At 37.5% G+C, this 12,900-nt stretch overlaps 1 protein-coding gene and 1 pseudogene across 2 annotated transcripts in view; one reads left to right on the top strand and one right to left on the bottom strand.

Annotated features, from left to right (window-relative positions):
• The window catches only part of PHYHIPL (phytanoyl-CoA 2-hydroxylase interacting protein like), a 99,808-nt gene that overhangs the window by 16,376 nt on the left and 70,532 nt on the right, over window positions 1-12,900 (bottom strand). The gene's annotated exons all lie outside the window — the stretch shown is intronic.
• On the top strand, window positions 963-3,843 carry LOC103083343 (HAUS augmin-like complex subunit 6; annotated as a pseudogene).

The following is a 12,900-nucleotide window of genomic DNA, read 5'->3' on the forward strand; positions in this document are numbered from 1 at the left end:
GCAGGCACCAGTCCCTCCCTCCAGGAAACCTGCACAAGCCCCTGACCCAAACTCACCCACAAGGGTGCAAACACCAGAAGGAAGAGAAACTACGATCCTGCAGCCTGCGGAAAGGAGACCGCAAACACAGAAAAGTCAGACAAAATGAGACGGCAGAGGAGTATATTCCAGATGAAGGAACGAGATGAAAACCCAGAAGAACAAGTGAAGTGAAGTGGAGTTAGGCAATCTTCCCCCCAAAATAATTCAGAGTAAAGATGATCCAAGATCTTAGAAAAAGAATGGAGGCACAGATCAAGAAGACACAAAAAATGTTTAACAAGTCCTAGAAGATTTAAAGAACAAACACAGATGAACAATACAATAACTGGAATGAAAAATACACTAGAAGGAATCTATAGTGGAATAAATAAGGCAGAAGAATGGGTAAGTGAGCAGTATCAGAGACCTCTTGGGCAGCATTAAATGCAATAAATTCACATTATAGGGGTCCCAGAAGGAAAAGAGAAAGAGAAAGGTCCAAGAAATTATTTGAAGAGATTATAGCCAAAAACTTTGCTAACGTGGGAGAGGAAACATTCAGTCTCGAAAGCATAGAGTCCCATGCAGGATAAACCCAAGTAGCAACAGGCCAAGACACATGTTAATCAAACTGACAAAAATTAAAGACAAAGAAAAAATATTAAAAGCAACAAGAGAAAGCACAAATAACATACAAGGGGTGGTAACTTCGCTTTGGCCGCTGTGAAGTACTACCGTTAGAGGCTCTAATTCCCTGAGACTTTAGAGTCTTAGGCCACTTGAGGCATGTGAGGCGAAATGGTTCTGGGCGAGAGGATCAGGTGGTGGCAATGGAGGGGCCACCGCCATCTCAGGATACCCGTAGGGAAAAAGCCTGAGGGGCCCTCTCAGTCGTTGGAGACTGCGCTGTCTTCCTTTGCCGGGCCCTGCCTACCGCGAAGATGAGTTCGGCCTGGGTCACTTCTTTCTAGAAGGAGCATCTCTGGATGTATCTGCAGGCACTCAGCTTCGAGCCGGGCTAGGCGACTATAGCCGGTGGAAAGATCGTGTCGCACACGCACCTCGGAGTGAACATGTTTGACAAGTTGAACAGTGATGCCTTTCAGATAGCTTCTTATTTTTTGTTTCAAATGCTTGAGCAGTCTCTCACTAAAGAAGTTTTCAAACTTCGTTGGCCTCCATTTGACCAAAAATGTGATACTGAATTCCGAAAACACTGCTGTGAATGGTTAAAAAAGATTTCTGCTGAATGTGGAAGTAGCTTTCCTCAAGTTGTTGGTTCACTGTTTCTTTCTCCTGGTGGTCCTAAGTTTATTCATCTGATGTATCACTTTGCAAGATTTGTTGCAATAAATTATATAAAAACCCATTCTAAAAATTCTTCTGTACATTTTACAGAGATATTTAACGTAAAGCCACAAGATTTGTGCAAGTGCATTGCCAGATGCCATGTAGCACATAACAGAGTTTTACAAATTTTGCAAAGAGAAGATAGTGTTACCCGAAAATGCACAACTGTCAGTTAAACAAATATGAAATTTGAGATCAGAATGTATAGGACAGCAAAACCAAATTAAAAAAAATGGAACCCTATGATGACCAAATTAATATACAAGAGAAAATTCAAAAGGTTCGGTCTTTGTGGGCTTCAGTGAATGAAACACTCACGGCTTTGGAAAAAGAGAGAGAAGTTGTTAGTTCAGTCCTTAGTCTGGTTAACCAATATACTTTAGATGGAACTAATGTTGCTATCAATATTCCAAGGCTCTTACTTGACAAAATTGAGAAACAAATGTGTCAGCTGCACATAGGAAATGTTTAAGAGGCTGGAAAATTGAATCTCTTAACAGTTATTCAGTTATTAAATGAAATCTTGAAAGTAATGAAATATGAACATTGTCAGGCTAACCAAGCAAGACTGGCAATAGACCTTCACTTCCTTGAGAAAGAGACCAAATTTCAGAGAGAAAGACTGTCAGATCTGAAGCATATGAGGTATAAAATAAAAGAAGATCTCAAAACTATAAGACATTCTATTGGTGGAAAACAAGAAGAATGGCATAAAAATTGGAAAGAATTTCTCGACCTCCTTTCAGTCTAATTAAAAGTTGGACTCCAGCTGTGGATCTTTTATCACCTATGTCTACCCTTTCATTTGATCCTGCCTCAGAAGAAGCATATGCGAAGAGTATTCTGGGTACCCTGGTACCCTGCTTCACTTCCACATACACCTAAGCAACATATCCAGGAAAATGATTGCAAAAGGGCAAGTGATATAGTGGAAACTAAATGTGATCTAGCCAACAGCCCTGCTTCTTTCCTGTTGCAGCCCATTTCACCATCAGATAGAAACAGTGTTACACTACTTGAAAAGGACACAAAGTCAACAACTCCTAGAGAGAAAAATGAAACAGTTTCTAAGAAAACACCAGAACTTGAAGTGGAAGACTCTTCATCAAGTATTGCAGAGTAGTGCATTTGGAGGGTCTCTGCCAGCTAAAAACAGTGATCCATTCCAAAAAGAGCAAGATCATCTGGTAGAAGAGGTTGCAAGGGCAGTTTTATCTGATTCACCACAGCTTCTAAAGGAAAAGAAGTAATATTAGAGGAACTAATTGACTCTCTAGTTTCTAACCCATTCTTAACAAGGAATCAAATCCCCCGAACTCCAGAAAACTTGATAAGTGAAAGCAGGAGCTCATGGAGAAAAGCTGTTAAACTAGAAGATAACAGAAGTACAGAACCAATTCAGATGGATACTGAACATACAGAAGTATTGCCAGAATCCTTACCTGTGGTGCATAATCAAAAAGAGTTTAACATGGCCAGTTTTTTCTCAGCAACCACTGTGTCCGATTCTAGCCATTCTCATTTGCCTGAAGAGAAAGTTGTTTCAGATTGCCTCAAGTGTGTGCTTCAGAAACCTGTGCTGACCAGTTGCATAGGTGAACCAACAAAACAAAATCTGTCAGATTTGTTAAACAAGGACATAATTTGTAAGCAAGATTTCGAATGTACAGCTTTACAGAACAAGCTTTTAGAAACTAGCCAAATAGAGACATTCTCCCCTGCTGCAGGCAATAGGAGAGATGTGATAGGTAGCAGTGAAGAACAGTATATTAAAATATCAGACCACTCGAAAGCTTCTTACAAAGATCTTTCCATGCATAAAAGTATGTTATGGAACTCTTTTCAGATATCAAGTGGAATTAGTTCCAGTTTTAAAGATAGTGATTTTGGCATATTACATGAAACTCTTACATAAGAAGTTGGTCACTTAAGTCTTAATAGCTCCAGTAGTACAGAGGCCAATTTTAAACTGGAACCGAATAGTCCTATGCACAGTGGCATTTTCCCAGAAGGTGTTGTGGGAGGAAGACAGAATACTCCAGAATCAGACTTTAATTTACAGGCTACTTGCAGTGGATATGAGGCTCTGAAGAAATCTTGTCCAAGCAAAGGGAAGAAATTTGCCTCTCTAATCCTGAAACACTTGAAAGACACAAACCAGAATTGAGCCTTACTTCCCAATACATGCAAACTGATGGTATGCTTAACTTTTTGGGCACTCATGATTTGCACACTGACTATACAAAACCATCTTCATGCATGTCCCTTGGTGAAAGAAAACGGTCTCTTTCACCACTGATTAGGTTTTCTCCAGTGGAACAAAGATTGAGAACCACAAAACCATGTAGTCTTGGAGAACTTCTACCTAATTTAACAGTCAATTTTGCTGAAGAAGAAATCTTGAATAAGAGGCTTGATGCAAAAGAATCTCCATCTGACTTGAAAGATGAAGCAGTAGCCCAGTCAATTTAACTATGATGAACTTAAGTTGAAGCAATGTCACAGGATAAAAACTGATTTGTAATTTAAATACACATTGGAAGTGTAACTGTTTTTCAAGGTCTAAAAAAGTCCGAAATAATGCTTTTTAGCCCTCTCTACTGATTTTAGGTAAGGAGAGTATGTTTGGATTTTCCCTCTCTGTATAGATATGGGGTTGAAATGTGAGGTATTTGAAAAGCAAACAAGTTATGAGAAGCCATTTTGGTTTCTTGCATAATCTTGTAAGCATGAACTAAATGGCAAAGTATTAGGTTAACTAATTCATTATGTTCTAATTTCAGATAATTAACATAAGGATGAGTAGTTTTTGATGTGTTTTATTAAGTGGTTAACTTAATAGCCACTGGATATACTGATCTCTCTTTTTAGGGAAATAAACAACTTTTATTGTTTCTTTTTAGAACATTCTGGTACTAAACAAAAAAAGTGAGGAAAGTAATGCTTTGGGGTGTATAATCAAAATGACAATATTTAAGTTTGGGAAAGCTCTAAAGAGGCTTAATGATTATTCAGGTAGGTTGATCCTGAAAAATGATGTTTGATGGAATAAAGTGCATGTGATGATAGTCAAGACTGGAGCAGGATGAATTTAGAAAAAAGGAAAAAGGTGGAAGATGACTACATACTTTTGAGGGACACTATAAATCCATTCAGTGGGTTGTACAGCAGTTTTATATTTAGTCTAATTTAGACTTTGAGAATTTAACTTTATTTTTTTTAACAGAAAAAATGTATTAAAAAATTAGTCTGTGTTTTTTTTGGAGGGCCACTGTTTTGGGGGAAGGGAGCTAATTTTTTTTTTAATTTTTAAAAATTTTTTGTTGGAGTATGGTTGCTTTGCAATGTTGTGTTAGTTTCTGCTGCACAGTGAAGTGAATCTGCCATAATCATTCACACACCCCCCTCCCTCTTGGGCCTCCCTCCCCCCAACCCCCCATCCAACCCAACTGGGCCATCACAGAGTGACGAGCTGAGCTCCCTGTGCTATATAGCAGGTTAAGGGAGCTAATTTTTTTTTTTTTAATAGTGATCTTGGGGTCTTCTTATTTATTTATTTTTTTTTTATTTATTTTTGGCTGTGTTGGGTCTTCGTTTCTGTGTGAGGGCTTTCTCTAGTTGTGGCAAGTGGGGGCCACTCTTCATCGCGGCGTGCAGGCCTCTCACTATCGCGGCCTCTCTTATTGCGGAGCACAGGCTCCAGATGCGTAGGCTCAGTAGTTGTGGCTCATGGGCCTAGCTGCTCCGCAGCATGTGGGATCTTCCCAGACCAGGGCTCGAACCCATGTTCCCTGCATTAGCAGGCAGATTCTTAACCACTGCGCCATCAGGGAAGCCCAAGGGAGCTAATTTTGATAGTTACTTTCCTCCTCAAAAACCATCAGGTCCCCACTGCCTACAGAACAGCTTCAAATTAACTTGAGAAAATTGAATTTGGGGTTAAATAACTTGTTCAGTGTTACACAGCTAAGTCAGTGGTGAAGCTAGGATTTGACCCTATTTTCCTTCCTTAATATACCAACAAGACCTCCTAGAAGTAACTAAAGGGCCAGTATGTAGGATATGGCTGCAAGAGTAGGCCTTCTGTACTCTAAATGGGAGTCAGATGTGAGGTCTCTTGTACAGTGTCCTGCCTCATGTAGTCAGACCGCCCTGGCCAAGAAACGGGCTTGTCTTTAGCATCCAAGTGAATACGTGCCATTGCCCTCTGTGAACCAGGAGGTTAAGCACACTCTGGAAGGGTGATAGCACCTACAGCACCCCTGTGTCTAGCCTCAACTCTTAACCATCACAGCCTTGTCCAATTTGCCAAGAAACTGGCAAAAAGAGGAGAAAAGTTTTAGGGAAGAGTTCTGGAAGCGGATGGGCTTAATAGTTCATCTTCTCTCACTCATTTTGGCTTACTTTCTCTGTGTTGCTTGTTTGATCCAAGTTTGAAGGCCAGTCTTTTTTTTTTGTGAGAAAAGACAGAAGAAAACCACAAATAACTACCTTCTTTGCAGTAGAAAAGAAATAGAAAGAGAAAAGCTTCTCCTAAGGTGCCATATTCTTTTATTAGTTAATAGAACAAATAGGGACTCTGTAAGTCTACTGGGAAACTATCCTTTAGTCTTAAGAAACCTAGTATTGGTAAATCCAAAATTAACACATTAAGGAGAAGGTAGAGCTATCATATTAGCATCTACAAAGTGCCAGAACTATTCCTGGATACTTAATAATACATATCATTATTCTTACACCTCTGTAAGACAGTGATATTGTACCTATATTACAGGTAATGATACCAAAGCTAGGGAGCTTAAATGACTTGTCTAAGATGGACTCGAGGAATTACCTAGGATACATCTTTAAAAAACGAATATTCTGTAGGTCTAAAATGAGGATTAGAAATCTGCATTTTAAATAGCTTCCTTGGTAATTCTTTGGCTCAATGAAAAGCTTGAGAGCCACTGCTAGGAGATACAGATTCACATTTAGCCCTGGGGTATCTTCAAGAAGCTAAGTACACTATTACATACATACTGCTTTAGAGATTTTAGCTCTCTGATGAGGAAGCTGAAGTTTACCCATAAGTGTGGGCCCTGAATTATTGAGAATCAAAAGATCAAAATATCTTTGGATATTAATGGATTTACAAAAACCACACTGCTGTTAAGTGAGTCATACCTGTGATAGGCCGAGAGTTTTTGGCATTCTTCCCTGTCCTTTGTATGCCAGTAGAATAAACAAAAGTATATTAAATCTGTCACTTTCTCCTAAACCATTCTGATTATGACTTACTGCCTTCAGCCTCTTCCTTATCCAATATTGCCTGCATACCTGCCTTTTGACCTTAAGGGACTGCTCTGACCATATCACTTCTTTGTTTAAAATTCCACTAATGGTTCATTGTTAATTCCAGAATCGAGTTCAAATTTAAAGGTATATAAGGTCTTCTCCATAGATTGCTCTTTTCCCCCTTCCACTATGATCTCCATTATTTTTTTTTTACTGAAATGCTTTGGTGGGCATGTGTCTTTAAAAAATCTTAATTCACAGTTCTGAAGCTGGAATATCCTACCCTCATCTCCCAGTCTTTCACAGTTATAGTTGTCCTTTAGGGTTCAGAACAAATCTCACTTTCACCTCGAAGTCTTAATCTCTTATCCATGGGACTGTCCCTTCTCTGAAATCTCCTATGGCTTATGTTAACTTTTATTCACTTAGTATTTTTCATTTATTGCTTTTATTGTATTTTTTCATGGTTGTATGTGATTTCTCCAGTTGTATTGATTAAATACATACAGACATACATACTTATGCAGATGTGTGTGTGGGGTGTGTCCATACATACATATACTTCAAGGGCCATAGATCATCCTTAGCAGATACTGAAGTATTGGAATTGTTTTCTTTGCCTTCTGTGTGATGGAATTCAAGTAATGGTAAGAGGGAGGGCTACTTTATTGCTGTAAGAGTACTTTTTCTCATTACATTCACAGCAGAATATACCTTATTTTATTCACTATTCATAAGATGGAGGTGTGTAAACTGACTTCTCTGTCAGTTTGAAACTTTAGATAATGCCCCTATGTCCTAACTATTTTAAATGTTTAAAGAGGACAAGCACATAATGTTGCTTAACATGAAAAATGTTATCAAGTGGAATAAAGACTATTCATTGTTAAAGAAAATCAATTTGGGGAAATTTAATTGAAAACAAAAATGTAAGTATTTTGAAACCATACTTTACCATGTGCTTCTTAACCCTGATCTATGGAGTCAATTTTATTTAATTCTTGAGACCTGTATAAAAGGAAACTGTTTTTTCCCTATTCTGAGTATACTAAAATTAAAGAAAATATGTTTAAGGACATTTTCCTCAATGTAAAGAAAGCATTTGCTAAAGTAAAATTTTCTCTTTCACATTAAGTTGCAGATACATAGTTGATATACCTTTCGCCTTATGCACTGTGAATGTTAAACCCACATCCTGAATTTAAAATATTTGTGAATCCTCCATGGGACTATTTGTAAATGTTTTACACACTAGTCTTGAATAAACGTTCAGTACTATACCAAAAAAAACCAAAAAACAAAACCAACAACAACAAAAAAATCATACAAGGGAACTCCCATAAGGTTATCAGCTGAGTTTTCAGCAGAAACTCTGCAGGCCAGAAAGGAGTGGCACAATATATTTACAACCAAGAATATTCTACCCAGCAAGGCTCTTGTTCAGATTCAACAGAAAAATCAAAAGCTTTACAGATAAGCAAAAGCTAAGAGAATTCAGCACCACCAAACCAGCTTTACAACAAATGCTCAAGGAACTTCTCTAGATGGAAAAGAAAAGGCCACAAATAGAACAAGAAAATTACGAATAGGAAAGCTCAACAATAAAAGCAAACATACAGGATGGAAAGGAAATCATCCACACACAAATACAGTATCAAAACCAGCAATTATGAGAAGAGAGTACAACTGTAGGATATTGTAAATGCATTTGAAATTAAAAGACTAACAACTTAAAACAATCTTGTTTACATATAGACTGCTATATCAAAATCTCATGGTAACCACAAATCAAAAAACTATGATATATACACACTAAAAAGAAAAAGGAATCCAAACGTACACTAAAGATAGTCATCAAATCACAAGAGAAGAGGACAAAAGAGGAAGGGAAGAAAAAAGACCTACAAAAACAATCCCAAAACAATTAACAAAATGGCAATAAGATCATACAAATCGATAATTGCCTTAAAGGTAAATGGATTATTAAGCTCCAACCAAAAGACACAGACTGGCTGAATAGATTAAAATAAAACAAGACTTGTATATATACTGTCTACAAGAGGCCCACTTCAGACCTCGGGACACATACAGACTGAAAGTGAGGGGATGGAAAAAGGTATTCTATGAAAATGGAAATCAAAGAAAGCTGGAGTAGCAATATTCATATCAGACAAAATAGACTTTAAAATAAAGACTGTTACAAGAGACAAGCACACTACATAATGATCAAGGGATCAATCTAGGAAGAAAATGATACAATTATATATGCACCCAACACAGGAGCACCTCTATATGTAAGGCAAATGTTAATGGCCATAAAAGGGGAAATCGACAGTAACACAATAATACCGGGGGACTTTAACATCCCACTTACAACAGTGGACAGATCATCCAAACAGAAAATTAATAAGGAAACACAAGCCTTAAATGACACATTAGATCAGATGAGACTTAATTGATATTTATAGGATATTCCATCCAAAAGCAGCAGATATACTTTCTTCTCAAATGCACATGGAATATTCTCCAGGATACATCACATCTTGGGTCACAAATCAAGGCTCGATAAATTTAAGAAAACTGAAATCATTTCAAGCATCTTTTCTGACCACAACACTATGAGAGTAGAAATCAATTACAGAAAATAAAATGTAAAAAACACAAACACCTGGAGACTAAACAATATGTTACTAAACAACCAATGGATCACTGAAGAAATCAAAGAGGAAATCAAAAAATACCGAGAGACAAATGACAATGAAAACACGATGATCCAAAACCTATGTGAGACACCAAAAGCAGTACTAAAAGGGAAGTTTATAGCAATACAATCTTACCTCAAGAAACAAGAAAAATCTCATATAATTGAAACTAAAAGCTGGTTCTTTGAGAAGATAAAAAAATTTGATAAGCCTTTAGCCAGACTCATCAAGAAAAAAAGGGAGAGGGCTCAAATCAACAAAATTAGAATAGAAAAAGGATAAGTTACAACGGACACCACAGAAATACAAAGGATCATAAGAGACTACTACAACTATATGCCAATAAAATGGACAACCTAGAAGAAATGGACACATTCTTAGAAACATACAACCTTCCAAGACTGAACCAGGAAGAAATAGAAAATATGAACGGACCAATCACAAGTTCTGAAATTGAAACTGTGATTAAAAATCCAACAAACAAAAGTCCAGGACCAGATAACTTCACAGGCAAATTCTATCAAACATTACAGAAGAGTTAACACCTACTCTTCTGAAACTCTTCCAAAAAATTGCAGAAAAAGGAACACTCCCAACCTCGTTCTACGAGGCCACCATCACCCTGATACCAAAACCAGACAAAGATACCACAAAAAAAGAAAACTGCGGCCAATATCACAGATGAACACAGACACAAAAATCCTCAACAAAATACTAGCAAACTGAATCCAACAACGCATTAAAAGGATCATACACCATGATCAAGTGGGATTTATCCCAGGGATGAAAGGATTTTTCAATATCCATAAAAATCAGTGTGATATACCACATCAACAAATTGAAGAATAAAAACCATATAATTATCTCAATAGATGCAGAAAACACTTTTGACAAAATTCAACACCCGATTATGATAAAAGCTCCCCAGAACGTGGGCACAGAGGGAACATACCTCAACATAATAAAGGCCATATATGACAAACCCACAGCAAACATCACTGTCAATGGTGAAAAACTGAAAGCATTTCCTCTAAGATCAGGAATGAGACAAGGATGTCCACTCTTGCCACTATTATTCAACATAGTTTGGAAATCCTAGCCATGGCAATCAGAGAAGAAAAAGAAATAAAAGGAATACAAATGAGAAAGGAAGAAGTAAAACTGTCATTGTTTGCAGATGACCTGATACTATGCATAGAAAATCCTAAAGATGCTACCAGAAAACTACTAGAGCTTATCAATGAATTTGGTAAAGTTGCAGGATACAAAATTAATACACAGAAATCTCTTGCATTCCTATACACTAACAACAAAAGATCAGAAAGGGAAATTAAGGAAAGAATCCCATTCACCACTGCAACAAAAAGAAAAAATTACCTAGGAATAAACCTACCCAAGGAGGCAAAAAACCTGTACTCAGAAAACTATAAGATACTGATGAAAGAAGCTGAAGATGACACAAACAGATGGAGAGATATACCATGTTCTTGGATTGGAAGAATCAATATTGTGAAAATGACTATACTACCCAAAGCAATCTACAGATTCAATGCAATCCCTATCAGATTAACAATGGCATTTTTCACAGAACTAGAACAAATAATTTTTTAATTTGTATGGAAACACAAAAGACCCTGAATAGCCAAAGCAATCTTGAGAAAGAAAAACGGAGCTGGAGGAATCAGGCTCCCTGATTTCAAACTATACTACAAAGCTACAGTCATCAAAACAGTATGGTACTAACACAAACAGAAATACATATCAATGGAACAGGAAAGAAAGCCCAGAGATAAACCCACACACCTATCATCACCTAATTTATGACAAAGGAGGCAAGAATATACAATAAATTAAAGACAGCCTCTTCAATAAGTGGTGCTGGGAAAACTGGACAACTACATGTAAATGAATGAAATTAGAACACTCCCTAACACCTTACACAAACATAAACTCAAAATGGATTAAAGACCCAAATGTAAGGCCAGATACTATAAAACCCTTAGAGGAACACATAGGCAGAACACTCTATGACATAAATTGCAGCAATATCTTTTTTGACCCACTTCCTAGAGTAATGAAAGTAAAAACAAAGATAAACAAATGCAACCTAATTAAACTGAAAATCTTTTACACAGCAAAGGAAACCATAAACAAAATGAAAAGAACCCTCAGAATGGAAGAAAATATTTGCAAATGAAGCAACTGACAAGGGATTAATTTCCAAATTATAAAAACAGCTTATGCAGCTCAATATCAAATAAACAAACAACCCAATGAAAACAACAACAACAAAAAGACATACAGATGGCCAAGAGGCACATAAAAAGATGCTCAACAACACTAATTATCAGAGAAATGCAAATCAAAACTACAATGTGGTATCACCTCACACTGGTCAGAATGGCCATCATCAAAAAGTATATAAACAATAAATGCTGGAGAGGGTGTGAAGAAAAGGGAACCCTCTTGCACTGTTGGTAGGAATGTAAATTGATACAGCCACTATTGAGAACAGTATGGAGGTTCCTTAAGAAACTAAAAATAGAGGGACTTCCCTGGTGGTCCTGTGGTAAGACTCTGCACTCCCAACGCAGGGGACCCAGGTTCAATCTCTGGTCAGGGAACTAGATCCCACATGCTGCAGCTAAGAGTTCACATGCCACAACTAAAGATTCTGCATGCCGCAATTAAAAAAACAAAGAAAAAACCCCAAAAAAGACCCGCACGCCACAACAAAGATCCTGCACATTGCAACAAATATCCCGTGTGCTGCAACTAAGACCCCATGCAGCCAAATAAATAAATAAAATAAAGATTTTAAAAAAACCCTAGGGCTTCTCTGGTGGTGCAGTGGTTGAGAATCTGCCTGCTAATGCAGGGGAGACGGGTTCGAGCCCTGGTCTGGGAGGATCCCACATGCCATGGAGCAACTAGGCCCGTAAGCCACAACTATTGAGCCTGCGCATCTGGAGCCTGTGCTTCACAATAAGAGAGGCCGCAATAGTGAGAGGCCCACGCGCCGCGATGAAGAGTGGCCCCCACTTGCCACAACTAGAGAAAGCCCTAGCACAGAAATGAAGACCCAACACAGCCAAAAAACAAACAAAAAAACCCCTAAAAATAGAGCTACCATATAATCCAGCAATCCTATTCCTGGGCATATATCTGGAGAAAATCATGCTTCGAAAAGATAAATGCAGCCCAATGTTCATTGCAACACTAATTACAATAGCCAAGACATGGAAGCAACCTAAATTTCCATTGACAGAGGAATGACTAAAGAAGATTTGGTACATATATTCAACAGAATATTACTGAGAAATAAAAAATAATGAAATAATTCCATTTGCAGCAACATGGATGAACCTAGAGATTATCATACTATGTGAAGTAAGTCAGAGAAAGACAAATATCATATGATATCACTTATACATGGAAACTAATTCAAAAAATGATACAAATGAGCTTATTTACAAAATAGAGACTCACAGACTTAGAAAACAAACTTATGGTTACCAAAGGGGAAAGGTGGTAGGGAGACATATTTTGG

Source organism: Lipotes vexillifer, unplaced genomic scaffold, assembly GCF_000442215.2.
Source record: "Lipotes vexillifer unplaced genomic scaffold, Lipotes_vexillifer_v1.1 scaffold1528, whole genome shotgun sequence".
Classification (NCBI taxonomy): Eukaryota; Metazoa; Chordata; class Mammalia; order Artiodactyla; family Lipotidae; genus Lipotes; species Lipotes vexillifer.